This window comes from Idiotropiscis lumnitzeri, unplaced genomic scaffold, assembly GCF_059441095.1.
Source record: "Idiotropiscis lumnitzeri isolate Australia: NSW breed Sydney's pygmy pipehorse unplaced genomic scaffold, RoL_Ilum_1.0 HiC_scaffold_35, whole genome shotgun sequence".
In the NCBI taxonomy this organism is placed as follows: Eukaryota; Metazoa; Chordata; class Actinopteri; order Syngnathiformes; family Syngnathidae; genus Idiotropiscis; species Idiotropiscis lumnitzeri.
The window spans coordinates 1,381,208-1,406,910 of NW_028283573.1; the positions used below are offsets into that span (position 1 = coordinate 1,381,208).

At 43.3% G+C, this 25,703-nt stretch overlaps 1 protein-coding gene across 1 annotated transcript in view; it reads right to left on the reverse strand.

The window, feature by feature from the left end:
* nrcamb (neuronal cell adhesion molecule b) overlaps nt 1–25,433 on the reverse strand; it is a 70,484-nt gene extending 45,051 nt beyond the window's left edge. Inside the window, exon 1 of the mRNA XM_088287323.1 lies at nt 25,282–25,433. The gene's annotated coding sequence lies outside the window, so the exon portion shown is untranslated. The remainder of the gene's footprint in view (nt 1–25,281) is intronic.
* Between the last annotated feature and the right edge of the window lie 270 nt (nt 25,434–25,703).

Below are 25,703 nucleotides of genomic sequence, written 5' to 3' on the forward strand. Positions count from 1 at the left end.
AATTACGCTATGAAAATCTTCCACGCGGGGCCGGCGCGACAGTGAACTCATGAAAAAGGTCATGTGACATCATCGAGCCACATCTGGGATTCATTTCGCTTCTCCACAATAAAATGAAACATTTCTCTCCCTCACAAGCGACGAGACGAGCCGAGATTGACCGCCTGATCTTGATCTTCACCTCGAAAGCTGTGCTGATCTCAACTCAAAAGCGATTCGACACCATCATCTACTGGGATCTGTTCGCCATTCCGGCGGTTTACAAACCTGACGCTAACCGACAAGCTGGACGAGAGCCTTTGTGAATGATCTTGACAAATATATTTTTGGGACGACAGAAAACGTACACGGCGGTGATCCAATTAACGGCTTAGACCAAAAATTATTCCACAAACTATGATCCAAGAACAAGCGAATGGATAAATATTTTGAAAAGTTACATTACAGAACATCCGACTTCAGACAGTCAGAGCAAATGTTGGTGATGCTCAAAAAGAGGGCGGAGGCTGTTAAATGAGCAAAAACGCCTCCAGCAACAGATTGACGACTTCCTTTCCCATACAGTGACACACAATGCGTGTGCGTGTGTGTGTGTGTTGGGTGACTCCTCACCTCCAACCAACAGATGTCTGTGTGCACCCCCAAAAAAAACTAAAAAACAGGATGAACTCATTTATTGGCTATTCTGCTGCGTGATTACAGCAACCCACTTTAAAAGAATAGACGTACTAAAAAGGCTTTTTGAGATGGATTAGCTACGGTTGCACAGAGCAAACAATGACGGAGGCCATCCCTTTGAAAGAGTCACTTTACCGAGGGCCCAACCAGAGATAAAGCTCCTCACTACAAAAGTGAACAAAACGAAACCTAATCCCGACTCACATGAAACAGTTTTTAAAGCTCAGACCGAGCCCTGCTGAGAAGAGCGAAATGTTAGCTGTCAATTGCCTATTTCAGGGTTCGGCAACTTAACCAAAATTGACCCCCTCTGGCCTATTAAAAGTTAAAACTGTAACTATACCACATACGATGATCCAAAGATACAATCAGATTATTTGATTTTTAATTTTATTTTTGTTAGCGTGATTTTTTTAAACTCGTTAACTGCCATTGACGGCTAAAGACGTCAAACTTTTTTTTTTTTTTTTTTTTTTTAAATCGGCTGGTAGTGAATGAGTTAATAACATTCAGCCGAGCGATATATGCAGTACACTCTCTGAAAATCCCCCTAACAACCTAGGTTAAATTTAGCTTCTTTTTTTCCAGATGTTTCACAAATTACGACTTCCCCATCAACCTGGCCTTTTGGCGCCATCTTGTGGCATCTTAAATTGTTCAGTGAGGAAATTAAAATCTATTAAAAAAAAAAAGAAAAGAATTATTCCCATGACATTTTGGAGTTGGTAGTTATATTTAATTGGTGTGAGGCTTACGAGGAGGTCCTTAAAAAGCGACTTCCAGAGCCGTGCGTCCTCATCGGGGGAGGTCACAGAAAGCCGCAATTGCGCAAGCCGGCCTCATTTAAAAGCATCAGCAGTTTTCGGTCTCAGCAAAAAACGTCAGGCCATCGAGTCGAGAAATGTATCGTAAATAAAGCCGTTCATAAACCGGGAGATGATGGATCTCGGAGAGCGTTATGGATTATCGTGCCAAATGAGTCAAAGGGCGATCTTTCATAACGGCAGCGGCGTGGACGTGCACGTCTAATGGCCGTTATTTCCGCACACTGACTCTGTTGACCGGCAACCACGCTGGCGATCTCGGCCGGCCCGTCGCTCCGTCAAACTCACACTGAGACGGGGGACAAAGTGGCCCAGCCTGCTCTTTGTTCCGACTTCAATACAAGGACAATTTTTCAATGGCTGTTTTCTAACAATGGAAAGTTCACGCCAAGGCCTGAGCTGATCATTCGGCGTCTTATACTCTTTGCGTTTACGACAACTCGACGCTATAATCAGAATGTAAGAACGGAAACTTCAAAAGGACGCTCAAACCGAAACAAGGATGAAGACAAAGAATGTCTCCTGACCAAATCAGAGAACAAACGCTGACATTGCGTGATGTAATACGTGCGTCATATTGCGACAACAATCCTGACTTAAGAAAAGAAAATGGACTTCAAATTTTGACGACTGGTCTATAAATAACTGAATGCTCTTGTCCTGGATACTTTAAAGAAATGTTGATTGAATTTAAACGCAGTAGGGCTCCAAGGTCGGCAGAATCCCGTCATTTATCGGAGCCCAAAGTTCAAAGCAAACATGGTGAAGCGGCATTTTGATGTTATGCTGCATGCTAATGGAAAAAGCAGCCAACAGAACTGAATTCAGTCCAGATTGTAGAAGAAAAATAAAAAAAAATAAGAATAAATTCTATTTCTGAGATTCTAGTTTTTTTCCAGCATTTTTAAATTAATTAACACTGAACAGTCTTTTAGTTACTTTAGAAAGTTACACAGAAAAGTTTTACAAGTATATTTTACTCTAAAATGACTATTTAAAAATTCAGAGTAAAATAATCAGCAGAAAATTTACTCTGAGAATTTCTTGCTGAATATTTTACCCTCAAATTTTACTGCAACCAATTTGAGTCATTTTAGAGTAAAATGTACGCGGCAAAATTCACTGTTAAATTTTCATTTCTTTTCTTTTAAATATCTTTAAATGTGGTTAAGGTGCTTTTGTTTTTGCCGTTTTGTTTGGAAATGCTTCGTTTTTGCTTTTGTGAAGCACATTGAGTTAGTTTGTGTAAAATATGTGCTACATAAAGCCGCGTTGAAATCAGACGGCAGTCGTGTCGGGTTTGCGACTCCAAAATCAGCAGCACGTAAAAAAACCCCACAAGAGCCGTATTCGGCCTGTCTTTGCAAATCTCATGTTTAGCATCAAGTTGCCTCCAGCGGTAATTGCCCTCTCGTCAATTTGCGCCTGTTTACTCTTCCAACAGAACTCATGAAAGGAAAACAACAAGGAGTCGTTTGCTGATATATTGAGCCTGAGCATAAAAGGCAGGACGAAGGAATCTCGAGTGCGGGAAGAGCCACACGGAAGACATCGGCTTCGGCTCGGAGACAATGAGCGAAACAAAATCGTCACGATCTTGAGGGAATTGACATGAATTACAGCAAGATGCTCATTGGGACCGGCTCGACCTCGCCTTTTTTTTTCTTCTTAAAAACCAAACACGGCCCTCGAGCCCGCCCAACCACACACAAGCACGTACAAAGACGCGGCGGTCAACAATGGCGGCAAGGGGCGGTTTCCATGGTGCCCGGGAAGCTCCCTGACAGGGCTGGAGTGTTAACACGCTCGCAGACAACGGCGAGGATGAAGGAGGGAAGACGAGAAGGATGGAGGAAGAGAAAGCGTGAGAGAGGGAGGCATTTATAAAAAAAAAAAACATAAGAAACAAAAGGGGGGAGAGATTTACCACACGCAGGCAGCGGACCATCCCTTAAATTTAAGGACCTCTGGTGTCGCCCGTGTCGTATTTCTTTTTCACGACGAGACGCTGACTCACGCACAATGGGCCGACTTTACACGAGGAGCAGCCCTCTCGTCTTTGCTCGCAGGTTGGGTTCAATTAGTTGGCTGCCGAAACAGGCTGCAGTAGAGATCAAAAGTCAACAAAAGGGAGCACGTCATTACCTCTGCAAGACTCGCATTTTAGAAGTCAGCTGTGATTAAATTTGGCCCGACTAGTTTGTTGCCTAAACAGACTGCATTAGAAATTGAAAGTGAACAAAACGTAGCGCATCAAAACCTCAACAACCGCGCAACTTTCAGTAGTCAGCGTCAGTTAAAATCGGCCTGGTTAGTTTGCTGCCTGAAACGATCTACGAAAAAAAAAAATAAAAATCGCTACTGGCCTTGCTGGTTTGCTGCCAAAGCAGGTTGCGTTAGAAATCGAATTAGAACAAAATTTTGATCATCGCCCACGATGGAATAAATTCAGGGCTGCAACTACCGATTATTTAAATAATAGATTAATTTTATCGATTAATCGTTGAATCCGATTCTTTAAATTCAATTTACACACCTTGATTAAAAAACATGACATTTTACCATACTGACAGTGCAAAAAATGTACAGACTGATTATGATTCATTTCCTGGTTTGTCAAAATATTAAAAAATAAATAAATAAAAAATAAATAAATAAAATTTAAAAAATCGACAAAAATGCCGAGTTCACTTTCACGGAGAACTACAGAAATCTGAGATGATTTACTCTCGAGAGAAATTCAGAGGATTTGTACAATTTTTTAAATGTAACGATATGATTAATCGGCTATCAAATAAATTCATCCCTTGATTCGATTAATCGATTGCACCTCAAAATCAGAGTTAAGGTGAACTTCTGCCTGAATACTTTGCGGCTATAATAGAAAATAAAAGCGCGTTAAAATTTGCATTCGTGCAACTTTATGACTCCAAAGCACCACCTTTGTGGAATCGAAAAATTGCCACTGCCGCTTATACGGCCAATAAGCGAAGCTCCACGGGAAGAAGGCAGGACATGGAAGTGATCCAAAAGGATTTTCCGCTGCATCAAAGGATCAAAAAAAAAAAAGCCCCAGCGAGCAGGTCTCCTCCCCTGCATGCTGTCATCGACCAGGAGATCATCCTCCCCCCAGTCGGCACGTTGGCGCGCTGATCCCGGCGACCATATGCGTCGACCAGAAGGTGGAGGCGGGCGAGAACACCACCCTGGCTTCCTCGCCAGTGCTCATTTCAATCTTTTCCGCACGTGAGAGCACGATAGATGCGATGCTCGCGCTTTACCGATGAGCGTCATTCCCCTCCAAACATCAAGTGTGTCGCTTTCAACTAATTGCTTTCATTTGCCGCCATGCGTTTGGAAGCCATATTTTGAGGCGCGCGTTTGGAGCAGCAGGAGGGGGATGGCGCCTTCATCCGCACTCGGTACCGCCACCTGTCTCGCCTGAATGTGTGAAGTGTCAGACGGAAGGAAGATGTTTTACGTGGGGTAAATTGCGTCGACGTGAGTTGGAATTTGGATTTCAACAGGTATGCTGATTCAAAAAAGAGATTTGGGGGAAATTAATCATGGAGGGAATGGCGAATGGTAAAATGTCATCGACTGGTAAGACAAACAAGCCAAACATTTTTGGGCGATTCGATACAAAGTTAATATTTCATTTGTACCGATTTCTGAGCCACAATTCGATTCGATTAAATATTTATACATTTAATTAGGGATTTTTGATACCTCTTTTTTTTTTCACACCGATAACGGTACGAGTATTGACTCATTGAGTGCTCACCAATAAATAAGATTTCATTTAAGCAAAACCTCTTTCTGACGCAGGTGATTTGCCGATGTGTCAAACTGGCGCACTGTAGAACCAACTACTGCCGAAGAGGACTTCTTCAACGTCAGATTTTTATTTTTCTTTGCCTTAAGTATCAATGGCTGGTATCGGCAGCCTCCAAGAGTCTCCAATACTTTAATGTACGGTTGGTATCGGCCCGATACCACTACCTGGTACCGGAAATTGTTTTAATGTAACCTATTAATACAGTGGACTCTGCATACTTGCAATTCAGATTTGCATATTCACAGATTTTTTTTTTCATTATTTTCAAAAAGTTTAAATTGTTTTTAAGCTCATTTCCCACTGATTCTCAGTAGAAACTGTCCGGTTGGCCCCCACCTTTGCACACGTTTGTCTGTACCATGATTGGAGGCACAAAACAAGCTTTTTGCAGCTCTGCCTTTTCAATGGCGACATTGCGATTTTTTTTTTTCTGTTTCGATACTGGATCGTTACGGCCCTAAAAAAATACCTGCGTGAAAAAGCCCTCCACAAAGCAAATGCTTTGGTTCCCAGTCTGTCTCTTTAAAAGTGGCTACTTCATCTTGTGATCTCCTTTGTCCAACTATTTACAGCTCAGTCGATTTATCCTCCTCAGCGACAGGTTCCTCGAGTTTAATGTGAGGGGTTTTTTTTTTTCCATTCTTTTTTTCATCTGGCAGCCCAGCCCCAAACACAAACAATACGTTTTGTCATCGTTTTCTTTCAGGTCAGGGGTAGTAAATCACTTTGGCCCACCTGGAAGTAGATCCTGCATCTGTTGTGTAGAAACATTACACAAAAGGTCGATACACTCATCCCGGCACTGCCATACATGAAGTCAAAGTGTCGGAAAAAAAAAAGGAAGCAGATCAGAAGCTGCATGTCACACAAGGCAAGATGCAGGTGGAACTTGCATGTGGGATTAAAAAAAAAAAAAACAACAAAAACAATATAGAGGCATCAAATAAGAAAATGCAATAAAGGGAGTTTTCCACGGGATGAATAAAAGCATGAACGCATCAGACAGATGGAAGGCAACACACTCTCACACACACACACACACAGACACCTACTTACAAATTGCCGAAGTGAAAAAAAAAACAACTAGCGCACTATTTTTTCTGGTTGAAACTGAGATGAAATTAAATGATTTGTATGTTCACCCCTTTTTTTTTTTAATCAGTCAAATACCAAACATAAAACCTACAGTGACGGAAAAGATTCATTTACCGTATTTTCCAGACTATAAAGGTGTAACTCTTTTTGGAAAAAAAAACAAAAAACGATATACAGGCTTCTTAAAACGGTGCCTTTTAACGAGGCAATGACTTCGCTCATTAAAACAGAGAAAAAAAGAAAAAAAACAAAACAAGATTATTTTGTGTATTTTCTGAACCACAGGTTCGCCCCCTACTGGTGAAAGAAAAATCCACATAAAAGCCGCACCGTTGTATTCGCCGCACGGTTCAAAATCGAGGCAAAAAGTAGTAGTTTATAGTCCGGAAAATACGGTACTTCCTGGAGTGGAGTAAATCCAATTAATAAGGTTCTGAGTGTGTGCGTTTTTTTTAAAAATAGAAATACAGTTGCGCAACCGCTCCTCTCTCGGATTCCAATTACAGGCGAAAAAGAAGTAGCCGTGGATCGCGAAGCTGCTGTATTGGTGTGCAAGTGGGGGGGTGACTGAAGCAGCCTGCAGCACATCATGTTGGTGCAGAGAGAGAAACATGCAGAGGGAGGGTGAGCGACGCCCACTTAAAAGAGACGAGCAGGGCCTGAGGTCAGGTGCAAACGAGGGGGGGCCAAAGTGAAAAGGCCACCGAAGCTACAAGCAGGTTGTGGGTGTGTGTGTGTTCCACATCATAGGAATCTCCGACGTGTGTTACAAGAGTGTGTACTGTAATCCAATCAGGAGTGGCCGCCAATAAACCAGGCTGCTGGCGAGAAAAGAAATTCAGTCAAAGGGTTGGTGAAATTCCATCAAGATTCACATCAGATCTGTTCGATAGAGGCGAAATGCGAACAGTGTTCACGTCACAAAATGACAATTAAGTGGGCCAGATTTGTTTCCTGCCTGAAAGGGCTGCGGTAGAACACACATATAAAAAAAAAATTAAATAAAAAAAAAACAGGAAGTGAGTACCTCAGAATCCCTGCTCTGAAGTACCTCGCCTTTCAAAAGTCAACTAATGAACTTTGGCCCAACTAGTTTGCAGTTTACTTTGGATGACAACACAACTTTGCCACCTTACCTTATAGAAATTAGCCAGAATTCACCGGATATATTTCTGCCTAAACGGGCTGCTGCGGATATTAAAAGCAAAAAAAAAAAATAAATATTCTAAAAAAAAAAAAATAGCACATTCAAATCTCTGCATCCCCTGCAACTTTTCTACCTTACCTTTTGAGAGTCGGCTACAATTAACTCGAGTGCTGCCTAAACGGGCAGCTGTAGGAATCAAAATTACCCAAAAACTAGCACCTCACACCTCGGTTTTACCGCAACTTTGTATGCATTCATTCACATAATACTGCCCCCCCCCCACACACACGCACACCCACACACACGCACACGCACTCCGCCCAGGGCAGCTCGGTTGGGGGAAGATCCGTTCTTTTTTTTCATATAATGGACAGAGTTTATCAACATCAAAAGGTAAGCAAAGCTGCAACATTAGCATGTATTAGCATTAGCTCTCAGGATTCCCAGCGATCGCTTCTAATAACTGACACATCCGCAAATTTCGATGTTTGGGCAGGAGATATTTGTATTGGGCGATTTGCTGCATGCACCACATGCACGGATCAGCTAATGCTTTGAGTGAAAAAGTAAGCTGTAATTCTAAATCCTTTTTGTATTTTGGCCAAAGAATGTCAAAGATCTTTTTTGTAAGACACCTGTAAATCATTTTAATTGTACAGTAAAATTTAAAACACTTCCAAAAAAATTCTACCCCCCCGTCTATTCCCGTAGCCAATAAAGGGAGAGCCCCCTGTCCATCAACGCTCACTCGCTATGCTCCTCGTTGCTCCTAATGACCTTCCTCCATTAGTTTCTGACAGCAGAGAAAGACTTTTTCGGCTGCTGTGTGTCATTGTGTAAAAAGTTTGTGGAGGAAAGCGAGGAGGTTGCTTTTTTTTTTTCTTTCCTTTCTCTCTCTCTCGACTGCGGGTCATGTGCGCCCGTATGTGTGGGCAGAGCTGTAGACACTGCTGCCTTTTAATTACAGCAGCACTGTCTCTCCCTGACAATGCGCGTCGCACACCAACACACAAAAACACACACCAACACACCCCGGCGCGTGGCGCACCTGCCACGAGGCAGATTGGATTTACACTGCATCAATAATTCAGCCGCGCCCGCCTAGATAGGCGGCAGAATGCATACATCCCCGCAGCACAGGTTGCCATTGAGTAAGTGATAGCATTTATAGGAAGGGAGAATATTACACACACACACACACACCTGGACCACTGAAGAAGCCCTTATTATTTTAAAATGACCTCAGTTACTAAACCAATTATAGGCTCGGTAAACAGCGACGATGACGATATGATTTTTTTGAATCCGTCTCTTCTATCGGGCTGCTTTCCAAGTTAAACAAATCAGATGTCGTTAAAATGCTGCGCCACAGAAATAAAACAACAATTATGGCTTGAATTGGGTCTTACTCTAACGTCTATTTATGTTTCAGTTACGCCAGGGCTAGCATTAGCTGTTGCTAACTAGCCAACATGGCAATATGTGCGTCCATTTTTTTTTTATTGATTTACATAAGAATAGCATTATGAGACAGATCTTTTGTAGATGATTCCCAGTAATGCTTTTGTAACAATTGTTTTCAAATACTGAGAAAAGTGGTAAAAGTGCACACATTTCTGGCCAATGTCTTAAAATAACAAAGAGTCAAAATTTTAGATGTGATCTTGTTTTGTAGAACCAAATGTTCACAACCGTCTCGATCTTATTTTCAAAAGGCTTGTATCATTGTCTTATTGTAGCTTATGTTAGCACATGTTTGAATTTACAGTTTTCCCTTCCGTACCTTAGCCACTGCTTCTGAATTTTGGCTAGGCTCCGTTTAGCCGAGTCTGTTGATCACGTTCACCTGAAAATGTTGGCTTGTAAAAAGGCTGAAAGGACAAATTTGCTTAGGTCAGAAGTTTTTTAATTTACTTTTCTGCCTTAATATCTAAATGTTGGCTTGCTAACGGGTTTATTTTCGCTTAGCTTATCTTAATATTTCATAGTTACAATGAAATAATAGCATATCTTAGTTTAGTATGTCAACAATCACACCTTTGACTAAAGAAAATTACATTTCTAGCTCAACCACTTCTAATTGTGGCTTGCTAGGTGGCTGAAATAAAAGCTAACCTTAGATTAGCTTAGCATGTCAGCAATCAGACTAAACTATTTCCACCTCTAGCTTGATATTGAGCCAAACAAATAGTTTGTTAGCTTCTTTCAAGTGTTTAAATGTCCTTTGATTAACTAGGTTTGCCATTAAATACTAGCTAACATGCTAAAAAAATAGCTAAACTCCCTTTTCCCTTTATCATAGTCTTAGAATGTGTCAATTTACTCTCATACTTCAACTATCTTTGTTTGCTGTCATGCTAACAGCTTATCTTATTTTAGCACGATCATTGTTGTTCACAAAGCCGACGCTAGCCTCTGTCAAGAATACACGGCCGTCTGACTCGAGGCCAAAGTACCTTTGGAATTTAGCCGGGGAAAAGATGAACTTATTGATCAAATGAACCATTAGCACTTTATTGGAAACACTTGGAAGTAAATTCCCTTCAAATGTTTGGTGAAAATGGATTAGCTTTGCTGCTGGCGTTGGATAATGCACTCGCATGCGTCCATTAGGCCGTTCGACAGTCGCTATCAGCGAGAATGTTTGACCTTGGGAGGCACAAGCTATATTTGTTTTTATTCGAGAAGTTAGATGATGAATTCTCTTGCAATTTATTGACTTGGATGTTAAGTACTTAGAATGTTCGTGTGCGTGCGTGTGTGTGTGGAGGGGGTCTTCAGAGGCATTCAGAACAATTGCTCTTTTCTTTCCCCAAATCTGCATAATCATTGAGGTTAATTCAACTGCAAGCTGGCGCGCGCTATTGTCTTTGACCGAGCCGCCGTCGCTCAAATTAATACTTTTGTGACAGACGAGCGTCGCCTCAGCATAGTTGCTGAAACAATCGAAAGGGAAAATAAATGTCCTGGCGTATGCTAAAACAGGATTTGTGACTTTCTCTACGATGTGACTTCTTAACCTCCTTTTCTTACTTTCTGTTCTCCGTACCAAGACAGGATTTTTTTTTCTCACTGTCAGCTGTGAAGCAATTGCGCCATTTCCCCGGACTCTTGACATGCTCGATCCGTGTCCTTGACATGACTGACAAGCACAAAACGCCTCAACGAGGCTTTTGGAAGCGAGGATAAAACCAGTACGAGTGGCGTTTGGCGACTGAAAGCGAGCGCCATTGGACAAGAGTCGCGACGCCGAGTGCCACCTGTCTCCAGGTCTTGAAATGACGTCTGGGATTGGTCTGGATTGCCGAGGTTGACCGCCTGGCTACTGAGACGCTTTCAAGGCTTTGCTCAATTAGTCGTTGAGGGTCATGCCTGCTTGACTCGGCTCAACGGGGTGTTCGCAAGGGCACTTATATTTTCTTTTGACAGGTTTCGATCAAGAATTCTCTTTATGAAAATATTAGGGCTGTCAAAATTAAAGCGTTAACGCTGGAGATGAATCAAATTTTTTTAACTCAATTAAATATTTTAACTCAGGTCGATTTTAAAAATAATTTGCATAATTTGCAAATATTGTACCGTATTAGCTGTACATTTTGAGCACATCGTTTCATCACAAAACGCCCGGTGCAAGTTAACACTGGGCTTTGCAAACTAACACTGCTGGAGTGTTGATGCTTGTGGGCAGTTTTGAGAAATGTTTCAAAGAAAAATGACTATTCAAGGATCAAAGAAGGCTATTAGAACAGTCTTTAAATTAAATATATTTCATATTCGGTGATTTTGCAAAAATTCAGCGATATTATCAAGTAAATATCTGTTAAACGCTTTATGAAAAAATAGTAGTTAAAAAAAGGCGATTAAATGGAATTAATCATGGACATTTTTTGCGATTAATTAGTTTATAAAATTTAATCTCTAGACAGCTCTAAAAAAATATATACAAGTCCTCAGTGACTTCAGTCGGGCAGTCGGTTTGTCAAAATTGGAAAAAGGAAAAAATGCGAAAATGAGAATTTGCGTCTGGATAAGCATCCGAAAATATTAAAGAAGGGACAATTTATTTCAGAGGAGTGTGAGGACAGCAACAAAACTGAGCGCTGCTGCATAGTCACGACACGCATTTTCATAATGGTGAATTATTTTATCTTACTCACCTTTTTGTTTTTTTTACTAAACACGCTTAAAAGGTAAAAGTCCAACTATGATAAGCCAATAAATACAAAGACATCGTAATGTCGAAAAACAGCCCTCGAACCGCATTTTGGTCACCCGTGACGTCATGGAAAAGATGCTGCAAATCAAGCTGCAGTGCTGGTTTAACTACGTCGTAAAAACTCCACCATATAAGAACCCTCGAGGGCAACCATGTTGGACGGAAACTCGTCAACGGCACAATAAAACAAGAGACACACACAAAAATAAAAAAACGGACAATCATGGAACCACTTGACTTTCACAGAGTCGGTTTCACTTCTTCGCCTCGTGATTTGTTGACTTTCAGGTCCGGGATTGCAGATAAGAGCGCATTAACACATTCATGGGATAAGCTTCACTCAAACAAGGCAGGTGTTTGCGACCTGGCAAGTTCATTTCATGCAACAGTAATCCACGGAGCCCTGCAAATAAATAAATAAATCAATAAAAGAGGCCAGGCCTAGCCAACGAGTGTGCAGGGCTTCCTGCGCACTCACTGCGGAGTGGCGAGTCCAAAAAGCTTCGCACAGTGCTCGGCATCCTGATCCCGGCGTGCCTTTCAAATGGTAAACAGTTTCGGGGCTGGAAACGGCATCGTGCGCTTATATAATGCAGCATCTGCTTTATGGCACGGAAGAAATGCATTGTCACCAAGTGGCAGTGAAAGAGCCATTGAAGGCGAGCCAAGATTTTTCAGCGCCGGCTTTGACCGTGACACCGAGCTTGGAGGGTTTGCGCTCTGATAAACCCGCGAGCGACCCGCCGACTCTGGGCTGCAGCTAAACAAGAGTCAAGTAACAAAACGACAGTCACAACCTAATGAGCTTTCGCGTCCAATCGGAGTGCAGCCGAGCGGGTTTGAACGCCGCAGTGAGTTGTCGGAATGAGGCGGGAAGGCGCTCCGCTCAGTTATTTCGGATCCAGCCACATGCTGTAGGTGTTACTGACACCGAGTCATAAATCATCCGGTACTGTAAAGCAATCTGCGGGAAGCCTCCGTATATTCGCCCCATCACAAGATTGTAAAGGACGCTAGACAAAGCCAACGTTATTCAGAATCCTCCAAAAGTTTTGGGACGGCCATTGTGGTTTAAAAAAAGCAATAATGCATTTAAGATTTTCGAACGGTCGCCAGTTTCGACTAGCGGGTGTGTTGATTCCGCATAGAGCCGCCCCCTCACATTTGAGTATCCAATCACAAGGCGCTTTCATCACCTTCAGGCGAGAAAGCTCACTGTAACCAACTGGTGATCTGATTGGTTATCGCAACTGTCGATCAACTATAAAAGCCCCCTTGAGACACAGAAGGGATGCCCGCACGATTGTATCTTCAGGTCTCGGACAAATAGTGCGTGCTTCTGGTATCATGAAATCTGCCTGGCAACAGGAGCCAGCTGAATTCTGATTGGATAAAAACTCTCACCTAAAAATAAAACACTAGGATATAATATGACACCAATGTGAAGAATATGATCTTGATTTCTTGATTTTGTTAGGCCAGCAGAAAAAGCCTCGAAGGCCTTGAGCGTCAAGATGCTTGTTTTTAATTGTGCCTAATAGCGGAGAGAGCACTCTAACAAATTCAGGCAATTAAAGAACAAACTTTTCTTTTAGTGATTGTTCCAACTGAGAAGGTACGATCAATTCTGGCAGCGAGAGTACATACTTGTTAATGGTGAGGGAAATTCATGTGGTATGATTCACAATTCATTTTCGATTGGGCATTTTGACTCAAAATATTATTTTTTATTTTTTTATAATCTTCTAATTGAGTTTGCATGCATTCCAGTCCATTTGTTTTCACATTCAAAGACAATTTCCGTTCCCCTCCTAGTAGACCGTGAACACTGCCATTTCTTTCCACTCATTCACATCAATCACATTCCACGATTTTGCATCACAAAAAACACAAATATGGTGAGGTTGCACCCGCGCGAATTGACGAGAGGCGCGGCAGGGAATGAAGGAGGTGTGACTGAAGGCGGGTCGGCGCGCAATTGTTCAGAGACACTTTTATACTATTTGACCACGTCTGATTGGCAGCGTCAATCAAACTGAAGAGCTGCGATGAGTCGTCTGATCGACTTCATTTTGCTGCAATTCCACACAATAAATCACAAGGATGCAATAATTTAGAAGCTATCCTTTGATTTTTTTTTTTTTATTCAAATTTTCAATTTTTTTTATTTTTTACGGGTATGAAGTTGGTCGTTTGGGATGATCCCGGTGAGGAAAGTTCAGCAATGTGTGCATTTTAAAAACATAAGCAGCTTGATCCTCATCTGAAAATATCCGATTCCATGCAATTTTTTTTTTCCTCCGTACGCTGCCATGACGCAAACTCAAATTGTGTTCCAGAATAGCAACTTAATTGTAAATAAAAATTATTCTACGAAAAATTTTAAAATTCATTTCTGTCATATGGATTTAGTCGAAATAATGCAAATAACTTGTCCTAAGTATTGATTGTAGGATCGACAAAGGCTAGTATCACGCCATTGATATTTCTGCATCGATCTGCTCAACAGAATGAAAAATTTTTAAGGCCCAAAAATGCTTTTTTTTTTCCCCCTTTGCCAAGACGAACTTGACTGAATCCATCCTTTTCTTTTTCTTTTTTTTTTGCAGCACCTCATTTCGGTCTCGAATGACCTGGGACCTATCCCAGAGGTGAACTCCACCCCGGTCTGGTGGAACTTAGAGTCTTCAATGAAGCAAACATTTTTTGTTAACTGGGAGGAAATTGGAGTACCCAGAGAGGGGGGGGGGGTAAATAGTGGAAAAGTGGAATCTACTTTCTTGGCTTTAATTTCAAGCTAAAGAGTTTTAGGGTAGACTTCATTTGTGTCCTTGTTTCCAAGCCTGCAGACAACCGTTTTAATTTGACTTCAAAGCACAAAGGGATTGCGAGCGATTTAGAGAAAACTCAGCATGACATCATTTTTTTTTTTTTTTCGAAAATCATTATCACCCCGCAACACGCCGTCGTCCCGGTAGCAACATGAGCGCCATCCTGCCGGGGCGCTTGAACATTAAGACGGTCAGGCGACTCTCAAACTGCCGATGTCGGACGCGTAATTTAGCCGTCGGGTCTTCCGACTGGCCAGATAACCTGATCCGACACCGTCCGTTGTTGCCGACGCTTTGCGCTGATTTCATCATCAGCTCTTCACAGCTCACGCCGGCTTGAGATTAGGAGAGACTAGTTATCACTCTCTCCCAGGGTTGGGGGTTTGGATTGCAGGGCGAGGGGGTAATCCTGAGGAGTTTGACTTGGGATGCCGAAGGCTTAATTAGATTTTTTTTTTTTTTTCGCTGCTGACGGCCGTGGAAAATCCAAATCAGTTCAACCTGCATGCAGTTGTTTTATTCTGGTCTGATTGGACAAATCTGCAAGCGACGATGTTTTACGACTAGTCAGGAAATAAGGAACTGGATATAATGAATGCTAATAGTTGGCCTGAAGGCCGGATCAGAGAAGAAAAAAAAAATGTCCCGGGTATTCTGGTGTTTTTATTAGCAAAGTATCTGAGAGGGAAAAAAAAAGAAGAGACATTTGGAATTGCATCGATTGCACGACGAACAGGAGATATTCCCATTACACGGGCCACTTTAGAAGAAAACTAGCGCTGGCGGCAACGTGACAATTGCACCATCATCTTGAGAGAGTCCACTGAAAGCAAATCTTTTCACCTTTCTACGATGCCGAATCCTTCACGGGCTTAATGAACGATGCTTTTTTTGGGGACACGGTGCAAATGCACTAAAAAAAAGTGGGATGTTGCCAGCGAAGAAGGCTCCTCTTTATTATTTATTTTTATTAGCTCAGTACATTGTTAGTTTTATGGTTTAAAAAAAATCATTAGTACTTCTGAATGGACTGATTTAAGATATTATTTATTATTTAATTTATTAACAAAATATTTTTGTTTATTGCATTTTCCAGCCTATAAGGCGCACCTGTATATAAGCCGCAGCAACTATTTTTGGGGGGAAAAACAAAAAAAAAGTCGCACCAGACTGTAAATCGCCTCCGTTGAAAAAAAAAAAAGAGTTGTTTACTGCATGCAGAGAACGATTTTGTACTGTGAATCCACATAAAGGTACATAAACAGATTGTTAAAAGAGTGCCTTTCAACACGGTAACAACTTTGCTAATTAAAATCGAACAGACCCAAGGAAAAAAAAAAAAAAGATTTATTTAGCGGTTTTTCTGAACTATAGAGCGCGCCCTACTGGTGAAAGAAAAATCCACAGAAAAGCCGCACTGTTGTATTAGCCGCATGCGTCAACATCAAGGAAAAAAGTAGCAGCTTATCGTCGGGAAAATACAATATTCTGATGTTCAAAATGACTCTAAATGGTTCTCGCTCAAGTCACGATAATAGCTTGAGAGCTACTCGAGTTTTTAATCGTTTTTCCATTGGGTGTGGTGCGTATTCTCAGTCTTGCCACAAACGTGTCTTCAAACTGCCAAAACACTTAAAAGCGTTCTAAACAATTGGCGAGTTACGACCGCCTCTGCGCGTTTATTCCAAATTCAACAACTCTTTACAAAGTGTTTGTCTCGCTTGTAGTTTTTCGTGTACATTACAAATGACCTGAACTACTTTTAGAGTTGCAAGTTGTCAACGCTCAGTCACCAAAATGTGCGTGACAAGAATGGAGACTAAAATCAGAGACGCTAGCAGCTATTGTTCTTATATACTTTTGCATGGGAAAGCAATTAACGCAAAGTAAAGCGAGCAACAAAATCAAGAGATTGGAGACTCATCAGTCAAAGACCACTCAGCTATTTCAATCCCATGAGCACAAACGTAGCTTATAGAAGTGGTTGGAATAAATCCATAAGCATTTTAAAAGCTTGGCTTCATTTCATCATGGCAAATGGTCAATTTTACTGCAATAGCACTTTTTCAAAAATAAAATACTAATAATCTTTTAAAAAGCTTTCGACTGTGCTTGGGACATGAGCAAACTCATTTCGTATGCCATTTTTCATGAAAGGGCGAACATCTAAAGAGCGCCCCTTGACGTCGCCACGCATTGACTTTTCGACGACAATCAAGACTCGTTGACCGTGAGCTGCCGAGAAAAGACCACCTCGGTCATGCATCACAAACGGCCAATGAGTAAAAGTGTCTCATTTCTGCCTGTGGAGGCGTTGTCCGACGCGCCCGTGAACTCCTTTGAGGAGCGAGCGCGCTCAATGACGAGATGGCGGTCATTGTGCCTTTTGCCCTGAGCCGCCCCCAGAAGCAGCCAACCTTGAAGTGCCGAGCATTGGGTCGACTTCACGTGGGAAGGCTTTTGAATGTCTGCCAGCACAAAACCAATGGAAGGGACACCATTCAACCATCGGGATCCAACTTGACAAAGGCGGGATTGTGAGGCTAAAGAGATGTGAAAAAAATAAATGAAATGAAACCGCCTCTTCCTGCTGAGGAGAGGTCTAAGAAGACGATTAGCAAATTTACCAAACTACACAAAACAAACAAATCCCCTTTGGGGTCCATCCATCCGTCCTGGGTCTGAGTGAGCTGGACCCGAAGATGACTTGAGAGGCAGGGTACATCCTGGACTTGTGGCCAACCAATTGGAGGGCACGTATACACGATCAATCAAATAACAAAGCCTGAGGTGAAAAGTATACGGAAGTACCGAGTCGGATTCATTCAAAGGAATGGGAGCTAGCTTTTTCCTATTTCTGCGGCAAATTGGGACTTCTCCATCTTTTTATGGGTTCAATAAAAGTGATACGACAAAGAGTAAAATATATTGCATGAGGTGCCTCAAAGGGCTAGGCAGGATCACATCGTCCAAATCACCCAATGTATTCACGTTCTACGTTTTGCTTTTGTTGGGAAAGATTGGTCGTCCGAGATTGGTCGCCAGTCAAAGCACGAGTAAAGACAGATAACAAATTGCAGTTAGTGATAGACTGTGGCATTCGCTGATTTGATTCTGGTTACGTCACAGCAGTAAGAACGGTAGTCCGTCCGTAAAACCAGGACCCTCCCATAAACAGAGTGGTACCGTATCCAAGAAGAACGTAGCATATACTGCATTTTCCGGACTATAAGCCGCTACTTTTTTTTCCATGCAGCTAATACAACGGTATGGCTTTTTCTTTCTCCAGTAGGGGACGCTCTATAGTTCAGAAAATACACCAAATAAATCTTGATTTTTTTTTCTCTCTTGGGTCTGTTCTCTTTTAACCAGCAAAGTTCCCTGTTCCGGCTTGTAAGTCTTTTTTTTTCCCAAAAAAAGAGTTGCTACGGCTTATATACGGGTGCACCTTATAGTCCGGAAATTACGCTAACTGCACTCAATACCAAAAAGAAAGAGTATTTCAAATTGGGATGCAAAGGGATATTGGGACCTTTCATAAAGGGAAAAACAAACTGAAACATTACTGCTTAGTGGAATCAAAACAAAATGCAAATAAATCAAGCTTCCATTTATCTCTCCTCCACCCACACAATCCCGACCAACATCTCCTCCTCTTCAGAATCCGATCTGCAGCCAGGAATTATCTCTCTCGCAATTACAATCTCCCAGTTTCTAAAGACGCCTCGCTCAGGCAAGCCGGCAGAAAACTGACCTCCATGAGATTACGATGATTGCTCTTCCATAGCTTGCATTTGAGCCGAAATTGGTCCGACAGACACACACACACACACGCAGCACACGCTGTTTTATGGTGGTCCCCTTATGGGGGGGTTCACCATAAATCATTTTCATGGGCAAAGTTGCTCACACAGGGTGCTTGAGAACAATCACGTTCTTGGCGGAAAAGGGGACGATGTCAAATGTTTAACTCTTTGATATTATCATGATAGATGGACTGTCATTAAAAATGTCGGTGAGCGTGATTGGTTAACAAACATTTGCAGAAACAAGTCGTTTATAGTTTTGGGATCAATCAATTTCCTACGTGGATATTTGCCATAAGAGGCACTTCCTCCACTGGCTTTGCGTAAAATATACAATCCATAAAACAAAATGACTCAATAAATCAACGGAACTTCCGACAAGTGAACCAAAAATGAGAATGTTTGGAAGCAGAACCAAATGTAAGATTTTTCGGACCCCAATCTTTCCTAATAGTCATGAAGCCTGGCCAAAGATTATCTGGTATAGATTATGTAAAAAAAAAAACAAAACAAGACAACATATCCGGACAAAACAAGACAGCCAAGGCCGTCATTGTGTTTTGTGACGTGCCAATTCACTCTCCGCTCAATGGCGGGATCGCCGATCTAGACTAGGATTTGTTTACCATCCCGTTCCTTTGTCTCCCCCTGGGGATTTTTTCCCAAGGTTCCTGGGGCTGTGTATGGGGATGGGTGGTGAGTGAGGGAGGGGCGGGGGTACGAGGGGGGGTGTTATAGGATGAAAAAGAGGGAAAGAAAAGCCCATTGGTTTCACCGGCATCTCGAGCCAAGCTGTCATCTCTCCGGGATTAAGGGCCCTTCGGTGGTGGCTGCCGAGTTGCGAACATAGTGTTTTACCCTCGGATGGATCGTGGGAGGGGTCAATGAGCAGTGGGTAATGGCATTAGGAGGCATGGCCTAAATAAGATCTTGAGGTCAGCGAGCCTTCTGAACCATGGCAAAACCACTTTGTGTTTCCATGTCAACTTTATTCATGAGTGTCTCCCACTTTCCAGTGGATTCAATCGTTGTTGCATCATGTGCTGAGGCAACTCGTTAATCTACGCCTCCTCGCCGCTTATCTCACAACGCCTTCCTCCCGTTTCGACAGGCTGTAGGCTTTCAAGGCGGCCTGTAAGAGTGTGGAAGCTTGGGCGGATTTCTTGGCAGGCCGGCGTTCGAATCAGAAAAAGAGCTGCAGGATACATTTGCTGAGCCATTAGGCAACAAAAGCCAGTCGCATCCCAGAACGGGATGTGCAGACACGGGGTTTTTTTTCTTGAGATTTTATGCAAATGAGAGGAAGGCTTGAACGCATTCAGTCTCAAATCCCTGTAAATTTGGCCGGCGAACCCCCTGCCAGTAGAGTACAGGCCAATTCCGGCTCATGACAAGAAGGGAAGCAGCGGTGCTTTGAGTGGGTTGTCACCAGGTCATCTCTGGGATGTCTCCCCAACATCTGCTGCTAGTCGGAGTTGGCCGGAACCACGGGTAGGCCGATGCAACATGGGGCAAGCACGTCAAACAGAAAGTCTGACACCCAAGTTGTACTGTGAACTTCATCTGACTGGGGAGGGAGGGGGGGGCTATTGGTGCCAAAGCATCTCAAGATCGCATTCATTAAGTCAAAAGCAGTGAACAGGTTTATTCACAATTTGCGATCACTGCACGGTCAAATTTTCACCGGAACCAAACAAGATGGTCTGAGACTGCTTGATCTGAACTCCGTTTTGATTACCGTGATCACACCTGACCAAATAAATCAACAGTTATTGACCCAAAGTCCATATAAACATCTTGAAAGTCAAATTAGATTTTTTTGGGGGGTGGTCAGATCGACGCAGTAAAACCCACAACAGCACATTCCATTATCTCGACTTGAAAAGGGAGCCGCTGTCACTTAAATGCATTTGTTCGGACACAAAAGAGCATCACTAATGCTTTGTTCCGCAGTTAAGACTGTAATAACCGGACAAGGGTGATAATGGCGTTCCCGGGGCAACCGGCATTGATTGAGCTTGACGACTGCCATGGTGTAAAAAGCCACTGGTGTAAAGATCGGGGTCATCCAAGGACTACCACACCGTATGTCAACATCAGCCATTGTCCGAAAACAGAAGCCACTCTCAAGTCGCCATCTAACTCATCAAGCAAAACCCAACTATGCCTGGAATTTTTTATTCATTCTGAATCGTACACAGGCTTTGTGAAACCAAGAATGATACATCTGACTATGAAGAATGAGAAGCAAGGGACAAATTTTTGTGTTTTGGTACGAAAACAAACTTGTGAGAGGCAGCATAGTGCCACCGAGAAGCCGGAATGTCCCCCAAAAATACTCCGACATCCGAGCTCCATTTAAAAGGCGACTGGCAGAATTTTGCACCATTTGGAGGCGCTTGAGGGAGGACTGGCTGACTCCAAAATAAAGTGCATTACAGTAATCAAGAGTAGTAGTCGACAAAATACAAGAGGCGAGGCTACCTGGGGTTCTGGGTTCGCTTCGGCCCCGACTATAAAAATAATTTTTAACGCTACCCCACACCACAGGATAATCGCTTGCTAATCTTTTAGAGGGATTCAACAATCGGGCCATTGGTCGCTGTCATCTTTAAAGAAGAGTAAGGGTCCAAATTTTGGCTGATTTTCATTATGTGTGTAGTCCGCCTCACAAGCCACAACAAACTATTGATGAACCGCCCCCTCCCAGTGATGGTTCTCCCACCCTGTCGCTGTTTTTTGCAAAGGAGGACATGCCAGAGCAGCTGCGACTTCTTTTAAGCGCTTAAAAACACATAAATCACCTCAAATCAGTGTTTATGAGTCACCTGTCACCATCCTCTTCTGATAATCATCAGGCGCATGGAAACATCAACAGTTGCAGCTGTGCGGAGGCAGAATCGCAACGGCGCATCAATCCCCGTTAGACCTGACGCCTAACTGAGCGTGAAACTCTAATTGTTGCCCACCAGCTTGCGACCATCGAGACCCCCCATTCACACCGTGCGGAAGAACGTGCATTTTAATCTTCGCATGTACTCATCCGCTCCCGGCACAGCTTTGCCCAAACTACAACTTGAGCTAGTGTTCAGGCAGCCGTGAACAAGAAAGGGGTTGCGTTTAAGGGGGTCTTCTATTCCCTCCGTGCCTCGCTAATGAGGGCCTCATCCGTCCTAAAATACGACGAACACGGCTTGTGCGGGTCTAGGCGTTGACAGTGTGAGACTGTGTGACTGGACCGCTGGGAAGGAACGTCCAGATCACTGGTGACACTAATGGATCCGCATGGGCCTCCTCATCAGTCCCCGGAGATTTGGCCCCTGACGTGGTAGTACGGCGCTAGGTTGCTCCAGATTGTGTCCGTTCAGGACTAGCACACACATCAACAGTCCATCAGTTAGTGACGATGAAGTGATCAGTGAAGTAAGATTAACCGTACCGTTTCCACAAAGGGGCATATTAGACGACTCAAACCGAGTCATGGAGCAAACAGATCACCACATAACAAGCCTCCGGGTCGCATACCACTTCCTCTCAGCAATGACGTTCTCCACGTCAGCACCAGTGACACAGAGTAGCTCTTCTCTGTGAGACACTTTGTCCCGACCCACGGTCGGCGGCGGTCACCGTGCCACAGACGGCGGTTTACAGAAGGCGCCTTGATGACAGTCTGCATGCCTTCGCCAACCCACGATATGAAATCGGTGGCATTTTCTCTCCAACACCCAAGCTTTTCCCACAGCCCCCTCAGGCACTGGTTTTAGGCCAACGGGGTGACTGACTGGTCCTGCCGCAATAACCCCCAACGTGTGCGCTGATAATCCCTCGGTTATGCAAATCTCCCCCCGCCTGGTGCCAATTGCAGCTGCTGCGGGTGAAAGTTAAGATGGCAGCTCGATGTAGGCCACTATCTAGTCCTGATTTTTCACATCATGCCGAGACAACTGGGATACAACTAATGACCTCTTTCTATTACCGTCTTTTTTTGTACGCCATTTCGTCCTCGGGTTGTAAAACGTAACAAGCCTATTTTGACCAAGTAAGGAGTAGAAAGTACATACGTTGACTTCATTCGACCCAGCTTCGTTTTATCTTTGGCAGCTGTGTTACATCTAGGCTAGATTACTGTAATGCACTTTATTTTGGAGTCAGCCAGCCACTGGTGCAAAATGCAGCTGCTCGCCATTTAATGGATCTCAGAAGACAGATCGCATCACCTCAATCTTGGCCTCTCGTCACTGACTCCCAGTGAACTTTAGAGTTCATTTTAAGATACTTCCGTTCGTCTTCAAATCTTTAAATGGCCTCGCTCCCGCGTACCTCTCCGAGCTCCTCCACCCCTACGCACCTGCCCGCTGCCTCAGGTCGGCGAACCAAATGCAGTTTGAGGTGCCGAGGACTAAGCGCAGCATCAGAGGGGGATCGTGCCTTTTCTGTTGCCGGACCTTCCCTATGGAATGAGCTTCCATTAAAATGTTAGCTCCGCCCCCTCTCTGTCCTCTTTTAAAACTCGTTTGAAAACACATTTTTTTTCTTTAGCTTTCGACTCAACATGAGACTGTCGCTGTTCTGCTGCTCTTCTGGTATCTACTGTTTTAATTTGTGTTCTAATTTCCTGCTCATTTAAATGACACCTTATGGAACGCGCTTTGTTACAGCTCCAGCTCTTGTGAAATGCGCAATATAAATAAAGTTGTACAGTATTGTACATATCTACTTTCTTACTTCCCACCACGACTGTACAGACAAAACCAATCCCAAAACTCCAACAACTCCAAGTGTGTCATTCCTGTTTTTACATTCAACTCGACATAAGGCCCCCATAGTAGCGGGGATACCGTTATCTTCTTACACAGATTAACAGTAGTCTGCTCGGGGTGCACAAACATTACTCGAAAGTGTGTCAGTGCGTTGAGAGCGCAGGAGGAACAATGAAGCCAGGGGGGTCATTAGCATTGGCATTAATGTGTCTATTTGAACAAGGAGCGAAAGTGTGCAGCCTGTCTACGTGTGTGTGTGGTGTGTGTGTGTGAAAGTGTCTGGGGATGAGCGGGAACATGGGGTAGAAGGAGGCAGAGGAGGGGGGAGGAGGGGGGTGTATGATCGTGAGGACCCCCTTTGACTGAAGCTTTAACCAGACAGAGGGATGAAGAGGAGGGAGGGGGGAACTTTAGGGGGGGGGTGGAAATGCGCAGTTGTTTTGCAAGGAGGAACACACGGAACGGGGTGTTGGTGGTGAACCTCAAGGGGGCGGGGGGAGGGGGGGGCGATGGTGAGGGCCTTTCATCAGATTGAGAAGCAAACAAACCGTTGTCACGAGTGGTGATATGAACATGAGGGGGAATTAAAAATGTGGACGAGAAAAGCAGCTTAGAGATTTGTGTGTGCGGGTTTTTCGACGACAATGGGCCAAAAAACAACTGTCAACTGTCAATGTCTCTCTATGCCGATACGTGTAGACTAAACACACACTTGACTTGATTGAATCCATATATCGATACCATCGATGACACAGATATCTGGACCAATTGATACCATGCGTCAATAAATTTGAGATCATAGTTTGACAACATTGATACCACAGATTATGTGTGCACAAGTCCAGAATTTGAGATCACCTATCCAGCCTCTTTTAGATATCTCCCACCTCTTATACACATTATTCAGGTGATCAAGATTGTTATCTGATCATTTGACGCAAGTGTGGCGGCTCTCGAGGACCAGATAATAACGATCCTGATCATTTGAATCCGGTGTGTTAGAGGAGGGTGACATCCAAAAACAGGCTGGCTCTCGAGTACCTTCGCCATTGATGGATACCATATATCGATACCGTTGATACCGTAGAACGATACCAATAAAGGGCAACGTTGATACTATAGTTGGATATTTTGAATACTGATGCTAAAAACAAAACAACGTGCTTCCCTTATATGTGGACCCCTATGTGTGGGGCGAGAGCTCAGAACTTGTACGCACACCGACGACATTCACAATATCATTTAGCTTCATAGCATCAACTGCACTTTTTGTCTTTCAAGGCGAGCTGGAGCCCATCCTAGTTGACTGTGGCCAAGAAACAGGAGATATCGTGAAAGCCTTGGACCAAGATTCAAAACCCCAACTCATAAAAAACATTGAAGCATACGTGCTAATCACTGACTAGAGCGGAATCTTGTCTCTGGACCGGTTTCATGAAAATCAAAACTGTATGAACAGAAATAAGTCGATACACAGGTTCATTGTACCGTCTGCCATGGAGTGAAAGACCATTTAATTGTTCTGTCTGTCACTATACATCGCTGGCATAGATGGACGAAAAAAGATACATTATTTCGGACCGTGTGAGTTAAATTGGCCGTCTCATGAGACACACCTGATGATCTTTAACGACAAAGTGCTCTGGGATACACTGTGATTGTCTGCTGTGAATTTCGAGTACTTTTGACCATTTCTGATAGTAGAGGGGCAAAATTCTGGGAACAGCAGCACTCAATATGAAGTATAAACCACAATAGCAAATCAAAACGTAGCATTATTATTATTTATCTGTCCATGCAATCAACTCCTCCTGACACCTCACAAAGTGCAGAATTCTGAGCACAACCTGGAAGCTATCAGCTATAACATAGTTCGTCGGCTTTCAAATAAATATGCACTTCCGTTACAACATGCACGTATGGATGCTTCACGTCATTTGGACGCTTTTGCAGAAGCTGCCGAGCTATCTCTCTCGTGCACAAACTCCTGACAGCGAAAGCCATCCACGTGTTTTTTTCTTCTTTTTATTTTAATACTGTAACACGGATGCATTATGAAGTGTACAAAATCAGCGAGCGGGCTTACCTTGCTTTTACTGGTCCACGCGTGGGAGTGTCCACGAGCAGAGATGCTTTCTCCTCTACCACCTCGTCTCCGGATGGAGTCCCGATCGCCGCCTGCTCTCGTTTCGCACCGATTCCTCTTTCTCTCTCTCTCTCTCTCTCTTTCTCTCGGATCGACTCGCTCCACTACCACACACACACACACACACACACATTCATATACTCGCACTACCTCGCGGGGGCGCGCAGCTTGTTCTCCAGTGCGCGCGCTGCTGGTGTCGGGACGCTTTTTTCTTTTTTTTGTAAATGCAACAAATGCACGTATCGCAGATGGACAACAGCTGGGCGAGTTTGAAGATTAAAAATAATAATATATTTTTTTAAAAAGCCAAACGTTGTCTTTCTAATGCACATTAATGGCTTTTGTGAAGTATCTAATCTCAA